The sequence below is a fragment of the Neophocaena asiaeorientalis genome, unplaced genomic scaffold (assembly GCF_003031525.2).
Source record: "Neophocaena asiaeorientalis asiaeorientalis breed wild unplaced genomic scaffold, Neophocaena_asiaeorientalis_V1.1 scaffold24, whole genome shotgun sequence".
NCBI classification, from domain to species: Eukaryota; Metazoa; Chordata; class Mammalia; order Artiodactyla; family Phocoenidae; genus Neophocaena; species Neophocaena asiaeorientalis.
The window spans coordinates 427,850-446,273 of record NW_020185317.1 but is presented as its reverse complement, the minus strand read 5'-3'; the positions used below and the strand labels follow the sequence as shown (position 1 = coordinate 446,273).

At 38.1% G+C, this 18,424-nt stretch overlaps 1 protein-coding gene across 2 annotated transcripts in view; it reads right to left on the bottom strand.

Annotated features, from left to right (window-relative positions):
* HECW2 (HECT, C2 and WW domain containing E3 ubiquitin protein ligase 2) overlaps nucleotides 1-18,424 on the bottom strand; it is a 258,616-nt gene that overhangs the window by 191,242 nt on the left and 48,950 nt on the right. The window contains exon 1 of one of the 2 annotated variants that reach the window (XM_024733636.1): nucleotides 2,578-2,796. The exons of the other annotated variant lie outside the window; for it this stretch is intronic. The gene's annotated coding sequence lies outside the window, so the exon portion shown is untranslated. Of the gene's footprint in view, nucleotides 1-2,577; nucleotides 2,797-18,424 lie in introns of those variants that run through there. 2 annotated transcript variants of the gene reach the window in all.

Here is an 18,424-nt window from a genome sequence, read left to right as displayed (position 1 = left end):
GTACTATTTTATATAGGTTGATGAGGGAAACATTTGAACAGGGCCTTGAATGAAGTGATACTGCTTTCCACTGGGAGATTTGGGAAAAGGCAACAAACGAAAATGCAAGGACCCTGAAACAGGACAAGCCCACTGTGTTCCTAGGAACAACAAAGTGATGCAGAGTGAAGGATGAGGCCAAGAGTGGGAGAAGATGAGATCAGAGAGACAGGCAGGGACAGCTTGTAGATGGTGTGTAGTATGGCTTTTGTTTTTAGGTACACATCATTTATTACGGGTGCAATGAAAGTAGTATGCTGCTTGATAATGGTGTTACCAGGCTGTGGCTGCTGTGTGATGCTAAGATCCCAGAACTTCAAGAAACAGCACGCCTGAGTTTAAATTCCATTTTTCCCATTTACAGAATGTATGACCTTGGGCAAGTCTTAAAACTGCAAAGACTCCATTTCTCTATTCTGTAAAATGATAATGGCACTCCTAGCTCAGAAAGCTGTGAGGAGGACGTGTGTACAGGATGTGAACCTGGTTCATATTAGGAGCTATTATACATGTGTAGGGGTTTATTTCATCCTTTTTAAAGAGTGCTATGTTTTTAATACTCAAAAGCACAATTCCTCAACTTCTTTCCTTTTAACTTTTTAAATTTATTTCCTTTAAAGACATTGTCTTATTCTGATATTTCATAAATAAATTAAAACAAAAGCATAAAAAACTATATAAAAAAAACCAAAAGCATAGTTATTTTTATGTTTTTGGAGACTCTGCTTTCTTAAGCAATGGATGTCAAATGACCAGGCAGCAAAAGTGCAGGCCGTATGTACAGAAATTGCACATTATGCCATGTACTACGCCGTGTAGCACAGTCTCCCACACAGAGTATCTGAATACTGCCCAGTTCTTGGATGGAGGGTCACTCAGAGCTGAAAGTTCTGTCAATGAGCTTTAAGCCTGGCTTAATAAAGAGTCAGGCAGAGGTGCCCTCATCTCCCTACACAATAAATCCAACACTTGGAATACAGTTTCAACTTGGGAGTCTCTGTCACAGCACTTTGTATAAAAAGTCATCAGGAATTATAATGTTTTGACTATATATCCTCCTTTCTTTCCTCTATTTTTTTAAATACCATGCATACACTAAGCTCTCACTCATAGGTAATTCCTTCTAATACTAAGTGAAGTTTAAAAGCAACCTCTAGATCTTCCAGGATGTTACTCTTACATTGCCCATGATAACTGAAGATTCTGAGAAATGTACCATTATAAAATATAATGTTTAGTACCAAATCATCGTTTGGTTCAGGGTAAATTACTCCTTTGATCTTAACGAGCTCATATAATAAGGACTGGAACCTGTAATAGATAACTTTATTTAAAGAAGGAGGTTGCCCTTATTGAAATGAACCAGATACTTGTTAGAGCTAATCCAAACTAGTTATGAAAATATTAATAAGAAATATGTGGGAGCAATCTTTCTGGAACAGTTATTGCTACTGATTCTAAAGAATAATTTTGCTGAGTGGCTACTCCCTTGGGCCCTTCCCCAAAATGTCTTGATCAGAAGATGGATAACCTTCCCAGAGATTAGACTGCTCACCTCAATCTTTACTAAATCATCAACTTCCTTTTCATTAAACTGAGCATGTATCAATGTTTCTCATTAAGGATGCTCCTGGCATTCTAGCAGATAATTCTTTGTAAGAGTCTGTCCAGTACATTATAGGAATGGTTAAGCATCCCCAGCTCCCAGGCACTAAATGCCAATTATATGCTTTATGACAATAAAAAATAACATCCCCACCCCCCTTGAGAACTATTTTTGGCATATAGCCCTCCCGCCCCCAAAATTTTTTCATTCAAAAACACTAATTTGAAAAAATTAAAATAGAACTGAAATTTTGCCCTGCATTCATCCCAGTTTTTAAACAATTAATTGAAGCAGATTTATAAGGTCTATAGGAGACTGGGCCAGTTTGCCACAGTTTCCACAATATTTTTTAAAAACATGGTTTTAATCTTGAGTTAAAGTTTTGTTGTAAGATTGTTGTTAAATCATTAGTCTCTCAAATGTGAATCCCTATGAATGAATACTTGTCCACAAAAATGTTACATTATAAATAAATCTGTTTTAACATCTCATTCCCTGAGAGAAGAGTTTTTAAATCCATCAAAAACATTATTATTCCAAAGGCAGATGAGCTGTCATGAAACCTCTCTGGACTCAGTCTAATGCCATTTTCAAAAGCATTCTTGTAGGTAGAACCTGTACTTAACTTCACAGTAAAATAATTCATCTAAAACCAATGGGACTCTAGAAATTCAGTGAGCGGACTACATTTTATTTGTAAGTTTTACAAAAGCTTTAATCCCAGCACTGATCTCCTATGTTGAGATGTCAAATGACTAAATGTGATGAATGCACTACAGAATTTGTTAATAATTGTCCCTAACCAAGCTGGGAGGGGACAGCATTAAGAATTTTTCAAAAAGAAAGGCAGAGACAACTGTGAATCCCAAACAGTTGGACACAGAAATCAGATGAGAGTGGAATTCATTTCACAGAACTTTCTAATACCTTACCTCATAAAATCCCAAAGGGTTCCTCTCTGCCTTTGTCAGGGCAGAATCCATCATTTCAAATCAGATTTAGGAAGCGGCACGAAGAGACATTTCATTCTCCTTAAAACCATGTACCTGGCCTACCCACTTGGCAATGTCATTCATAAGCGTGGCCCGAACTGAAGTCAAAGAGGGTCTGAAATCCTAATGCGGCGGGGAGAGCTCTGCGGGTCCACTTCAGATGCGCCTGCTGTTCTTCCTCTTCCCCAAAGTTCTAGCAGTGAAATACTGAGTGGGACCCGAGCAGGCTGCTACTAGGAGACTCCTGTCCAGCTATAAACAACACTGAGAGCCGCCCCTGCCTTTCATCAAGACTTATCACTGTTCAGGCATCCAAAGTGAAAAAAAAATCATGTATCAGTGTCCCCGCGGCTGAGGCAGTTGCGGCCACGCCCCTGTAAAGCACAGGATGCAATCGCCCCATCCTCCCCTCAGCTTCCTTCCTTTGCTTTTCCATGGGAGAATTCCAAAGAAAAAGTTATGTGTGTACACACACACACACTCACACACAGGGGGCTGATGTCAACAAGCTGACTGTTATCACAGAGAGGGGGTTTTTCTGTTTCATTTACTCAGAATAGAGTGGCCACTACCTGGGAAACTCTAATTTACTGTTACCATTAATCAGATACAGACTTAATTTAAGTTACTGAAATAGTATCCTAGCCAATCCAGAATAGAGTTTCTGGACTTGTGGTTTCAAACTGTGAAAAAGGACTAAAACTTTTTCATATATCATATAGCTTTCATGAAAATCGCCAAATGTGGTTATCAGTACAGAAGTTATTTTCAGACCCTACTTTTAATGCAAAAATAGACACAATCACCGATTTACCTGGTACTCCTGTCTTATTCTAGGAAGCAGTTGTGGTATGAGAATCTCCAGTTCAGATGCATTGTTCTTCAATGGGGAGAGGGGCCTCGTAAAGCTGTTCACCCACCCAGTGCCATCACTGCAATTTATTTTATTTTATTTTTTTTTTGCGGTACGCGGGCCTCTCACTCTTGTGGCCTCTCCCGTTGCGGAGCACAGGCTCCGGACGCGCAGGCTCAGCGGCCATGGCTCATGGGCCCAGCCGCTCTGCGACATGTGGGATCCTCCCGGACCGGGGAATGAGCCCGTGTCCCCTGGATTGGCAGGCGGACTCTCAACCACTGCGCCACCAGGGGAGCCCCATCATTGCAATTTTTAAGTGCTGGTTGAATGCATAAGTACAATCAAAGGCTACAAGACCATCTCTTTCCAGCAAAACTTCCAGGAAAGCAAGATGAGATGTGCTCAGTTGTCACGTGCTTTTGCTGTGAAGTGGGGCAGACTAGATTTAAGCTCCATGGTACATTTGGTGGCTGCAATTTCCTCTCCACTGTTCCCTTAACCCAGACATAGTTTGCCATGAAACTTCAAAGGTGCACAGAACTTTGGGCTGATTCTGGAATAGATTGAGTGAACACAGCAAGCTTGTCACTCCAGAACCACCCCCGCCCCGTCCAGGCCTCTTCTGGACATGCAAACCCAGCCACGTCTTAGGACAAATCATTGTGGATTTCTAGGTACATCCTAGCAAACAACAATAATAGCAAGCATGTATGGAATGCCTACTATGTACCAGGAACACATAGTAAATGCTTTAGAAATAGTCGCTAATGAATGCCACCGTGCTCTAAAACTGAGGTCAGTAGTGTTATTAGGTCCATTTTACAGATGAGGAAACTGAGACTCACAGAGAGAAAGTGATAACAACCAGGATTAAAGTCAGACCTGAATACACCCAAGCCCAAATCCTGTTATAATACACTGCCTCCCCAAATAACACTGTGAAAATGCCATGACCTCACTAATTAATAGGTGGCCAATGGGCCCACAGCAGCCTCAGTCACCATTAGGAGATTAGAAAAAATAAGCCAGAAAGGATGAATTTATTTCCTATTATTGGCATGAAAGATGGCTAGAGCCTATGAACAACAGACTGCTCAACAATGTCAGCATCTCTGTTTTCAACCCCAGTGTTTAACCCTTACCTCCACTCAACTCCCAGGGCCCTGGACCCACTTGATGCTCCCACCACGCTGGCCCTCCAAGCCACATTTCCTTGCCTTCCAAATATTGTAACAGTTGTCAGATACGCCACTTTAGCTGAACTCTAGATTCTGGTCCATCCACGTGTCAATGACACTCACTTGTGACAAACAGGCTACTTTCCTATGTAAAGGAAATCTACTTCTCCACAGCACAAGCCTTTGTCATAATAGAGCATAGATTTTCCCAAGATGATCATGAAAGAAACTTATCGAGTGGAGCAAGGGAGGTTAGATGAACATTAGAGCTTAGCCTTAAGGCCATCACACACATGTACCCTTTCATGGGGATGCTGTTTCTTAAATACAAGTAGTTCAGCCAGTACCTCTTCACTCACAATAAACTACTGTATTGAGAAAGTACAGCCAGAGGATGACAGTGTCAGGCCTTGAAATTTACATATGCCGTTCCTTCCTCCAAACCACACCCTTGAAAAAAAAAACCGAAAAAGAAAAAATCCATAGCAACAAATAAAATGGTGAAGCACATTAATACCAGTTTTGCATCCATATAACACCTTAGCATTTTCACCTACTATGCTATCATATAGGTGCTAGGCACTGGGAGACATATGCGAACAAGACAAACACAGCCCCTCCTTCTTCTTGCAGAGCTTCTATTTTAGAGAGAGAGAAACACGAAATAACAAATATAAAGTGAATTCTTTAGTTACTATTATGACACATGCTACAAAGGAAAAAGAGAAGGTGGTAAGGCAATGGATGAGCTGGGGACATGACCCAGGCCAGAGAATAAGAGAAAGCTCCCTCAAGGAATCAGTGTGTGGGCTAAGTGGACCACTAGGAATTGGGGAGGGGAGGAGGGAAGAGGAGAGAGAGTTCATTCCAGACAGAAGAGCTGTGCAGAGGCCCTGTGGTAGGAAGCAGCATGGTCCTTTCAGAGACTGAAGGAAGACCAGTGTGACTAGAGCACAGAGGATGAGGGAAGGATGAGGCCATGGAAGGAGAACAGACTAGAAAATTTAAGCATCAGTGTATAGGGAGAGAAAAGGAAGCTTAAGAATAAGGGAAAGGAGGGCTTCCCTGGTGGCGCAGTGGTTGAGAGTCCGCCTGCCGATGCAGGGGACACGGGTTCGTGCCCTGGTCCGGGAGGATCCCACATGCCACGGAGCGGCTGGGCCCATGAGCCACGGCCGCTGAGCCTGCGCGTCCGGAGCCTGTGCTCCGCAACGGGAGAGGCCACGACAGTGAGAGGCCCGCGTACCGCAAAAAAATAAAAATAAAAAAAATAAGGGAAAGGAAATGTCCCTTTCCCCATCTCCTTAAGCTCTCCTTCTGAAAGCCCAACTGATTATCACATTCTCAGCATTCTGATCTATTGATCAACAAGGATGCTTGTGGGTAGAACTGTGATTTGTGGCTGCTGAATGAATTAATCATATAAATTAAAGACATCACTTAACTGAAGTAGCCTATTCCCCAAAGCTCACAGAATATTTATTAAGAATAGGGTAGAGAAGAGCAAAACACAATTCTTAGATTACAATACAGACTGACAATGGAAAACTCCAACAGTGTTTCCTCCAGCTATCTTTATGCGGGCACCAAAAACACGAAGTAGAATCAAGGTTAGCACATCAGGAAGCAACAACCCTCTTCCTGAAAAGCCCATTATGAATTTCCTTTGTGTTTATGCATTTTGCATGCCTGTGAGTCTGACATCACTCATATGCATTAGTGAAGTCTTGCAGCAAGGGTCTGCCTATCTGCTGCAATTTGTATTGCCTGCTTTTTCTTCTGAAATTGTGTTCGTAAAGCAGCCAGATGAATACTCATTTCATCACTGCTCTGTTTTCGGATTCCCAACATCTTCCAATGGAAATACACATTGGTTTGTGTATAAATCAGAAAGCTTTTGAAAATAAATTTTAAAATGAGACAGCTGCTAAAAGATCAAGGGGAGGACGCTCAAAACTAAACTCAAGTAGATACATGTACATGAAACATGTTTGTTTGTTTTAAATTTATCTTAGAAAGTGGTATGCAATCAAATTCAATAAAAATACTAATGGCTATCACCTGTTATCTATTAAGAAACTTCTATGTGCCAGGCACACATTCCCTCATTTAATCCTCATAATAACCTTCTGGAATCGTCACTACAATCCCCATTTCACAGATTAAGAAAAATGGGGGGATAGATGGATTGCATTACTTGCTAACACAAGATACATAGCAGGAAACCAGCTGAATTTCAAATCTAGAGTTTGCATGACATCAGAGATTACCCACACATTTCCCACTGCTATACAAATTCCCCAGGTTACTGACTACCACTCACCAATGCCAAGAACTGTGCTCAGTATTTCAGAATCATTAACTGATAGAGTTCTCCCCGCAATTCTAAGAGGTCTTGTTATCCTTATGAGGAAGCAGTTTGGAGAGGTCTAGTAACTTGATCAAGGGCACACAATGGCAAGGTTGAAGGGTCCAGAGGAAAATTTTCCAGTAGCCTGCATAATTTCACATCAGCAACATTCTTGTGGTACTCTGAGTTCAGTAAATACAAGTATGGACCTGTTACTTTCTTAGGGTTTTGCAGTTTTACCTGGGAAGTTATCATTATGCTTGGGAAGAGAGTGAAGTCCCCAAAGAACTGATTTTCTTATCTTAAGTGAATAAGGAAATCCTTTTATCACTGTCCATTCAAGACAAAATATCAGGATTATGATCTACTGCTTTCCTAAACAAGAATAAATGACCCTCACTCTTCTATTTCTAAAAGACAAATACACACAGGATATAATGTGCCAAAAACTCTGAAAGGAATACACAAATAAGAATAAATGTGGTGGTGTTTGTTTTTTTTTAGTAATTTCCACTACTGAACTAAAGATCCAGCTATAGCAGAGGCTCCTTTATTTGACTGACGTGTACCTTGAATAATATATCTAAGGATATATTATTTTTCCTTATGGGTGAATTTGGTATTAACACCTAAGAATATAATATTTTTCCTTAACAATAAATTTTGTATTAACCCCAGATTAATGTAAAGACAAGTGTTTTTAAATGAAATATTAACGTGGTTTATATACAATCCCACATGTCTCATTCAATTCATAACAACTGTTTAATTACATGGTTAATGGATTCTGTAGCTATGCTACTTTCTTTTTTTTTTTTTTTTGCGGTACGCGGGCCTCTCACTCTTGTGGCCTCTCCCGTTGCGGAGCACAGGCTCTGGACGTGCAGGCTCAGCGGCCATGGCTCACGGGCCCAGCCGCTCCGCGGCATGTGGGATCTTCCCGGACTGGGGCATGAACCCGTGTCCCCTGCATTAGCAGGCGGACTCTCAACCACTGTGCCACCAGGGAAGCCCCTATGCTACTTTTTATTCCAAATAAAATTACATTATATAAAGCAAGGTGAATTTAAGAATAGATTTTAGGTATGTAAAACTTTGAAAATAAAATGAGAAGGCTGTAAAATCATTACAATAAAGAAGGATGTACAATTATTTTATTTGTGTATGTGTGTTCTTTGCTTCTGTCTGTAAAATGAAAACATACCTTTTTCCAATAAGGCTTTGTATATGTCTGAGATAGCAATGAACCCAATAATATCCTGGAGATTCTCTGCTGAAAGCACATATATAGAGACTCCAAAATATTCACATTAGTGGACATTTCAGAATTGGCATTTATAATATACCACCATAGTGTATGATACAGAATCGAATAACCACACAGATTCCCACACCCTTAAAGAGTAGAGCTCAAATTCTATTGTGTATTAGAATCAACTGGTGAGACTCATGTTTAAAATTCAGACTATACTTCATAGAGCAAACCAGAGAAATTCTGATTCAGTAGGTATAAGATGGGTCTTAGAAGTCTTCATTTTTAAACAATTACCCGAGCTAATTCTGATATAGTTGGTCCTTAAACCACACTTTAAGAGACACTGACCTGGAGTCAAAATCCAACAGACCATATATTAAGGTATGTGTGTATATGAATGTCATATTTGATTTTGTAAATTCGTTTTAGTAGAAAACTCAAAAAGAGACATGCATCTTTGTACCTTTGCAGTGTTACCTACCCTAACAATTCTCATGTTGATTATTTCCAATCCATCTTAAGAAAAGAGGAAAACTATGTAAGAAGAAGACAAGAAAGTACAGGAAAAATGAAGAGACAGGAAGGGACACTAACATGAGAAAAAAAGTTTTTGTCTGTATTTAAATCTAGAACAGTGCTCCTCAAAATATGGGCCATGGGCCAGCACTGGGCCATAAGCTGGCTGTTAATCACCTGAGAAAAGTACAGAAATTGAGCCCTTTAGAAACTTTTACAGAAATTTGTCAGAGTAATTTTAAGTCTGTTCAATCTAATAATAAAAATGTGGGCTTATATCCTGGGGATCTTGTTTTTTATTCAATTTCATTCTTCTAATAGTTTATTTTTATTCTGACTAATGAAAGATCAGTGTCTGTGATGGATCTGAACGACCATAGGTAATCTGAGAAACTCTGGCATACTCTAGATGGAAGAATGAGCCATGCTTGGTCAGGCCAGGGAGCCTCTTAGCCCAGGGTTTGATATAAAAGTGGCTTTCTGTCATATCATTTCCAAAGGTTAGGGGCCAGAAATGATCTATTGAATGACTGTCTGAACTAACGTCTTCATCTTCTCATAATAACTCACTCTGAATCTGTCAGCAATACACCAATCTATGTGTTACGTGAATTGACCGACCATTTTTTTAGCTTATACCACCTCTTAGAATAATATTTTAGTAAAATTTCCTAAAAGTTTACTTTCAACAGCAAAAAGCAACACTTGTTTCACTTATTACAAATGTGTATCTTTCAACTTGCAAAGAAATCCTTGAGTTTTAATATTTGAGAATTCAATGATGAACTTTTATCACTTGAGGGTATAGATACTATATCTAAACAATATCTACACTCTGTCTGTGAATCTTTGTTGACATGAAACTATTGCTTCAGGCTATTCTCAAATAGCAGCCTAGCCATCTTAGCATTGGGCCCTATCAGCTAATGATTTTCATGATTTTTGGCAATGAAAACAGTAATAAGAAGTATTACAGTCATAAGTACACAGAGACAGATCTCATTTTGCAGTTTTCCTGCCTCCTAGTAAACCTTGAATAATAATTCTTTCTCTTGTTAGAGACCTGCATTCTAAACAGAATTGAAGTTAAATTGTAGACATATTTCTACAATTCCTGGCTCAGGTCAGTATTTCCCTTCATGCCTCCCTGCAGTTGCTACTTCTGCTCTACCAGTGTTGCCAAAAATAACTTTTTCCTCTTCCAAGTTAAACACGGTGTTTATAAAAGGTGGGTATGGAGAATCTGGGAGCATGAATCTGTACACACAACAAACAAACTCACAATAATAGCAACAGCACTCCTAGCTGCCAAGATTTCTAGCCAGGAAGAATGAAAAGTGAGGGTTTTTTTCTACTAAATAATTATGCCTCCTTTTTAAAAGAGAATAAAGCCAAGCTTTAAATATCCAAGTTTGTTCTGTGATGCTTAAAAGTTATGTCACACACTAAGTTTGTTCATTATGTTTTCTTAACATTTTTTAATCCAATTTAAGACATTTTCTCATGTAGTCAGTTTAGTCAGTTCATATGACTAAGAACTCTCCGACAGCTTGAAGGCAGTACAGAATAGCACTGGTTCTGCAGCCAAAATGGACACCTATTAGCTGTGTGACATTGGCCAAATGAGTAACCGTCTACAAATTTTAACTCACTCATTTATAAAATGGGGATAGGGACTTCTCTGGTGGCACAGTGGTTAGGACTCCGCGCTCCCAATGCAGTGGGCCAGGGTTCAATCCCTGGTCAGGGAACTAGATCCCATATGCGAGCCGCAACTAAGAGTTTGCATGCCACAACTAAGGAGCCCACCAACCGCAACTGAGGAGCACATGCATTTGCCACAACTAAGGAGCCTGACTGCCGTAACTAAGAACCAGTGCAACCAAATAAATAAATAAAATAAATATTTTTTAAATGTTTAAATAAATAAAATGGGGATAATAACAATGTATAACCAGCATGATTTTGAGAGCACCGTAAAGCTACATAAAGCAAGGAGACAGTGTGCCTGTGTGACTGTCAGTAACACTCAGATTCTAGTGTTGTCTTTATTCTCAATAGAGAAGATCTAAATCATTGGACTATTTGGAGAAGTTTTCAGAATTCTACTTCTGTGGCAAATACGAATACTAAGTAGATTAATGACAGTCCACCAAGAAGGTAACTGGCTAGATGAACTGACCTCAGAAGTCACTTGGATCTAGGTTATCTAACATGATTCAACCAGGCTTAAATTCAATACTTTTATTAAAATTCAAGTAACATTGTTGGAGAAAAAGAATTGCCTTTAACTAAAGGAATTATAATTATGTTAATTCTTTTTATTGTATTACATACATTTGCTTCAGCAATCACTTTGGGAAAGGTTAAGTGGAGTAGATAAAACTAAAATCATAAGACATCTTTGTAAAAATAGATGGCATTCATCCAAAATGCCTTTCCTGGAACAAATTGTAACAACTTGATTCACTGCCGCCCTTCCCTACAAAGCTATATTTAAGGATCTGTAAGCATTTCCCTTATAAACAGCTATCATCAGGATTTGTAATTTTACCTTCTAATCTGTTTCAGAGTTTATGTTTAAACAACTCAATCTTTAAAAAAAGCTATTGTTTTTTAAATTTAAAAACTTCCTTCAGTAAAGAATAATAGTACAAGCTTGGGGTGGCAGGGGCGGGAAACACCAGGAAAGTAAGGATTATTTTACACATGAAAAAATGGTTTAATAAGCAAAATAATATGCATGTTCAAGAAATACGTGCCACCAAGGATTATATAAATTCAGTGGTCATTGTGTCATGATCTGTAATAATTAGAAACTAGATTAAGTGTCCAAAAAAGATGAATAGGTAAATTATGACACAGGCATATTATAGAATATTATGTAGTCATTACACTATGTTCCCAGATAATTTTGAATGACATGGGAAATGATCATGATATAATAAGTGGAAAAATGTACTGCAGAGTTATATGTATAATATGAGCTTAATTGACCTTAAACATACGTATGATATTTATAAAAATAAAACTGTAAAAGGAATATGCCAAAATGTTCAGAGTAATTATTGCTTGGCAGAAGACGTAAGTGTTCCTAATATTCTTCCATATTTTCTACCTTTTCTATAATGAACTTGCATTATTTTAATAATCAGAAAAGAGGGGCTTCAATCTGGCTTAGTGTGACAGAGAAATACAGAAACAGTAATAAATAAAAAAATAAAGTTTCCCTTGCAAACCTATCTATCCTGACACTTGAAAATATTACTTATAGTGTGCTTTTAAGTACTCATTCAAAAGGAGTTGTTATTTATCAAGTGGAGTTGGCCAAAAAAGTGACCTTGTAGCTAACCACACATTATCAATAAACCATATGTCTCAAGATACTAAAAAACACAAGTATCATTCATCATAAGGACACCTCCAGGGGACAAAACACAAATTCAAAATACATCTGGTAAAGGAATTGTAAAAAAAAAAATTGAAGTGAAAGATGGCACACAAAAACTAGTTTAAATCTGAGTTTAAAATTGTATTCAAAACTCCAAGTACTGAATAGTCATCAACTCAAAGAGATCTGCTCCAAATGGAATTATGACATTAATTTAAATCAAACATAAATACCCAAATAATTCAGATTCCCAGGCTATTTCAGGGTCTCCAACTTCCACTGTAAACACAGGCCCGTGTGCGTGCGCATGTGCACACACGCCCCCCACGCAGAAAAATCACAGTACAATCAACCATTGTAAACATTCATGGCCATAAATATCATTTCCAGTTTCTCTTTAAAGAAACCTGAATAAATTCTACCAGAAAAACAAGTTTTACTTTTTTCATCAAGATGACATTTTTTAAAACTTATATATCCATTATGTATCAGCTACTATGCAAAATATTTTCACATAAGCTCTTTTTTTCATCTTGTCCTCTTATACCACTGTTAGAAAATCTGGTTCATGCAGATACAGTCATATCCAATCCCCTCTATCAGTCTATGTTATCTGAGATAAGGACATAGAAGATATTTTATTATCTTATCCAGTTCTGGGAAACATCCAATACATGTTTTTGATTAAATGAGTAAGAACAGATTCTCTCTCCTAGTTTTTATTTCCCTCAGACTTTATTTCAAACATCATTAAGTGTGAAGCACTTTAAAACTTACTGGTCTCCAAATGTATGTATTTAGGAGCAACCGTTAAAATAAAAATTTGAAGAGATACTAATACTGGAACAGACACAAAGCCACATCTAAATAATCTCCCTATACTGACAAGTAAATATGAAGAGTCTGACAACAAAACATAAATCCAAATAGTTTTCATTCTTTAGGGGAAAAATACATAAAAGTTACAAACTCTATAAAAACTACTCTTTGAAGATACTCAAATTTCATAAGCGGGCCAAGGAAGTTTTAATAACATTACTCTCTAAGTCAAATGGAAACCAACTTGGTTGAAGCTACACACTTAGTTTGTGCCAAGGAGAAGTAGCTTGGACATTCGTGATAAAACAATAAATAAATTCTTAGAACCTTGAAGAGAGAGAAAGAGAGTCTCAAATATAACCTAAGAGGAAACTTACATTATGGCCACTTTTAATTCTTTATGTGTTTAAGTTTATGTACATGGAACAATTGCATTCCCTACCTAAACTGGTAAAAATTATCTTGGTGTAGATTCTTCTAAATGGCATCGGAATAGTTAATTCACAAATGAGGCAAAGCTTCCATTTTGCAAATTGATCATGCGGTAACAATTGTAACATCTGAAAGGGCTTAGAATAAGCTTTTCTCCCCATTTCTTGCCAGTAAATCAAGTCAATAAGACTAAATCAAAAGTAGAAAATGTGGACCAACCAAATAAAATACAAAAGAGAAAAAGAGGAAAGAAAATGAAGAAGGATATTTTTTGTTGGCACAAGTCTACTTGGATGCATTCTCACATAGCGTTTTTACAATTCTTTAAAAACAGTTTCCATTGCTAATTCTGTGTTCAGATGACTTTTCCACTCATTACTCTGAGAGTAGCAAGTCACACATTCCTCCTTTTTTGGGTTGTGGGTCAGTGAGACTGCCATAAGTATAGCAGAGCAGTTAAGAGCCCAAGGTCAGGAGTCAGGTTGTTCCTGAGGAGCAAGGAGAGAATATAGTGAAAGAAACCAGACAAAAGGGACTTCCCTTTTGTGGTGCAGTGGTTAAAAATCTGCCTGCCAATGCAGGGGACACGGGTTCGAGCCCTGGTCCAGGAAGATCCCACATGCTGCGGAGCAACTAAGCGCGTGTGCCACAACTACTGAGACTGCGCTCTACAGCCCACGAGCCACAGCTACTGAGCCTGCGAGCCACAGCTACTGAGCCCACGTGACACAACTAGTGAAGCCCACGCTCCTAGAGCCTGTGCTCCGCAACAAGAGAAGCCACCGCAATGAGAAGCACGCACACCACAACGAAGAGTAGCCCCCGCTCACTGCAACTAGAGAAAGCCTGCGTGCAGCAGTGAAGACCCAATGCAGCCAAAAATTTTAAAAAGAAACCAGAAAAAAGTGAAATACTCTATATAATTGGTTTGTACAGTATGAAAACAAGCAAAACCAACCTATAGTTTTAGAAGTCAAACCCAAGGGGAATTATAACTGGAAGGGAACATGAGGATGACTTTTGGGGTGCTGAGAAGTTTCTATATCTTGATCTAAGTGGTAGTTATAAGAGTGTGTACATATGTAAAAATTGATTATTCTGTATATTTAGAATTAAGGCACCATAAGGACCTTCCTAAATATGTGCTAATTCCCCCAAAAAACAATATAAAAGGCATGACTAATGTATGGTGCTAGAAGTCAAGACTTTAAGCTGCCTTTAAAAAGGGATGTGATTGGCGGGACTTCCCTGGTGGTCCAGTGGTTAAGACTTCTCCTTCCAGTGCGGGGGGTGCAGGTTCGATCCCTGGTTGGGTAGCCAAGATCCCACATGCCTCACAGTCAAAAAACCATAACATAAAACAGCAGCGATACTGTAAAAAACTCAATAAAGACTTTTAAAATGGTCCATATAAAAAAAAATTTTTTTAAAGGGATGTGATTGGAAAAGGCAGGAGAGGGATTTCCAGAATGATGGAAATACTTGGTTTCTTGATCTGAGTGCTGTTGCCATAAATGCATTCACTTTGAGACAATTAAGCTGTAAACTTATTACTTTTCTTTTCAGTATGTATGCTATACTCCAATTTTAAAAAAAAAGTGGAGAGGAGGTATTGCTCTATATTAAAAGTGCCATAATAAATAAATAGTTTACTGAATTTTGTTTTAAGTAAACCAACTGATTTTTAAGAAACAGTGCAATTTTAATATTGGATAATACTTGTGTATCATAATAAAAACATTGTAGTTGTATAAGAAAATGTCTCTATTTTTTAGAAGTTTATAGGGATGAAGCAATTCTCATGGGTGGCCACTGAAGTCTATGCTAAGTTAGCTTAGTGGTCAGATAACAATTGGACAGAGATTTGTCTAAATGCCTTTGGCCAGTAAGTCTCCCAGCCTTTGCTAATGGGCTCTACGTGTATGATGGATCGCACCTTCAACACTCTAGCAGCTTAGAGCACTGTAGCTTACACTTCCTGCTTGCACAAAGTCTCAAGATCAGTGAGATGAGAGAAATGAGAGCCTTCTCAGGTCTTTGCTGGGCATAACACAGCCCTACATATATGTGTGGCCTTCTAGAGTCCCTAAAATATATCAAAGTTTTTCAAAGTCCTGCATATTATCCTTTTACATTCTTTTGGCCAGCCCTTTGTGTGCCCCAAGCAGTATTGCCACCTCAGGCAGCTATGATGTGAAACAGTTGTCTGTGATTATTTTTGACAAATGTCTTGGAGATAGGCTATTTGCACAGAGCAAGCTCTGACCCAGGTCAAATAAAGAGAAATCCTATGATTGGGGCTCTTCCAGGGGCTGCCAGACATGTCAAGTAGTGACAATTCTCTAAGCATGAGGCTTTTGGGGGATCTGGGAACACATTTTGCCTGTGTTCGTGGCTATTAAGTTGTTGATTTTCTAAGCTACCATGGTCACAAGGCTCTTGGTTTTCAAAACTACCGTGGAGCTGGGGAGAGGGAGATAGAAATAAAGTAAGTTAAAATATCATAAAGTCAAAACCTGCTATTCTAATTGAGATTCCACCGTTTCTTGAATAAATGCTCCTCCTGTACTTAAAAGCATTCTGTTGATTTCCAGAATGCTGAAAAAGTTAAGTTTGAAAAATTTCTCCAGTGTTCTCATTGACTTTTAGAGGAGTAGACTTTTGAAGAACCTTTCTTTACCATTCAGAACTGCTTCTCCTCACAAGGATCTTTTGAAGGTAACATTAGGGGTTTTCCTATTGGACTTCCAGTTCAACTAGCTGCCGTTTTCAATAAGCATTTATGCTTAGAGCATGATACTCAGGAAAGTCAAGAGTCCCTTACAGACACTGTTCTGTGACCACAAACTTCACTGATAACACGGTTATCACGTCACTGATTCTAAAAGTCGGTTCAGCAGAAGTCATCCCTCCTAGTGGAAAAACAAGTAAGTATAACATGCCCTTCTGACCATGTGGGCTATTACAGTAGTTTCTATTAAAGTTTTATTTTCATTCATAATGCTTTTGCACCTTAGTTGTTAACAAGTTGTAAATCAGTAAAGAAAAATTAACTAAATGTCCATACAAAATTCTCACTAAAAATGAATCAACAATGGAATTTTCAAGGTGGTCACTAGTTTCTCATAGTGTAAGGGATTATAAAGGGACAGGTTCCGGTCTATTAATAGGCAGAAAATGTTTCTTATGTCAAAATAAGTAAAAGCAGAGAAGTTCTGGGAAGTCAGGAAGCAGATACTTACCTCCTACCAGGAGGGCAAAAGTTTCCCAGAAACCAGACCCAGCTGGGGTTGGAAGGGTCATTATGCTAAGGCTCTCTGTAAACCATGATTTGGAAACTTACAGTGAAATAAAGAAGTGAGCTTTCCTAAACTGCCAGGAGTGCACCACCTAATGCAGGGCATGGCCAACATTAGTTCTTTAACTAGTTTAAACTGAAATAAAATTAAACATAATATTATACAAGACAAAACAATAAAGTTCCTTAAGAGTTAAGACTGAAAAGAGGTAAGTGAATGAACCACGATATTCCCCTTTATGGTTAGGAGCATACCTTAAACAAGCTTTTCTTAACCTCAAATCCTTGGCTCCTTAAAGGTAGATTTTTGAAGATGCTAAAATCCATAAAATAGTAAGCAAACTTTATATGTATGTATACATTTTATTTTTCCTGTAAAGAGAGCCCAGAGCATTCATCACACTCTCAAAGGATTAATTATAAGTCCCATAACAGTAAATGCATCACAGATTGTACCCAGCAGCATATTAAAAGGATTGTACACCATGGCCAAATGGGATTTATCTCAGGGATACAAGAGTGGTTTAACACACAAAACTCAATGAATGCAATATACCACATTAATAGAATGAAAAGGGGAAAGACATTTCAATTGATGAAGTAAAAAAAATCTGAAACAGTCTAACCCTTATGGCAAAAATACTTAACAAACTAGGAATAGAAGGGCATTTGTGAAAAACTCACAGCTAACATCATATGCACTGGTAAAAGACTGAAAGCCTTCTCCTTAAGATTAGGAATAAGACAGGGATGTTTGATTTTGCTACTTCTGTTCAACACTGTACTGGAAGTTCTAGCCAGAGCAATTAGGCAAGAAAGAGAAATAAAAGGTATCCAAATTGAAAAAGAAATAAAACTATCTCTATTCACAGATGACATGATCTTATATAGAAAATCCTAAAGAATCCACAAAAAACTATTAGAGTTAATAAATGAATCCAGCAAAGTTTAAAGAATGCAAAAATTAGTTGTATTTCTACACACTAGCAATAAACATGCAAAAAGGAAATTGAGAATGTTATTCCATTTACAATAGCATGCAAAAGAATAAAATACCTAAGAATAAAGTTAACCAAGCAGGAGAAAGACTGGTACACTGAAATCTATACAACATTACTGAAAAAAATTAAAGAAGACCTACAGATTCAATGCAACCACTATCAAAATTCCAATTGCCTTTTCTTAAAGAAATGAAAAGACTGATTTCAAATTCATTTGGAATTGCAAGGGCCCCTAAACAGCCAAAACAATCTTGAAAAAGAACAAAGTTGGAGGCCTTATACTTCTTAATTGAAAATTTACTACAAAGGCTACAGTAATCAAAATAGCATGGTACTGGCATAGGGATAGACACACAAATAGAATAGAAATAAACCCATATATTTATGGTCAATTGATTTTCAATAAGGGTGCCAAGACTGTCTAATGGGAAAAGAACAGTCTCTTCAACAAATGGTTCTGAGATAAATGGGTTTCCACATGCAAAAAAATGAAGTTGGACTTCTATCTCCCAGAGGTTGCAAGGAACGAAGTTCGACTCCCTTTCTCTTAGAAGAAAACACAGGGGTATGATTTTGTGACCTTGGATTTGGCAAGGGAATCTTCGTAATGGCAACAAAAGCACAAGCAATAAAATTAAAAATAGATAATTTGAACTTCATCAAAATTAAAAACTTTTGTGCTTCAAATGAC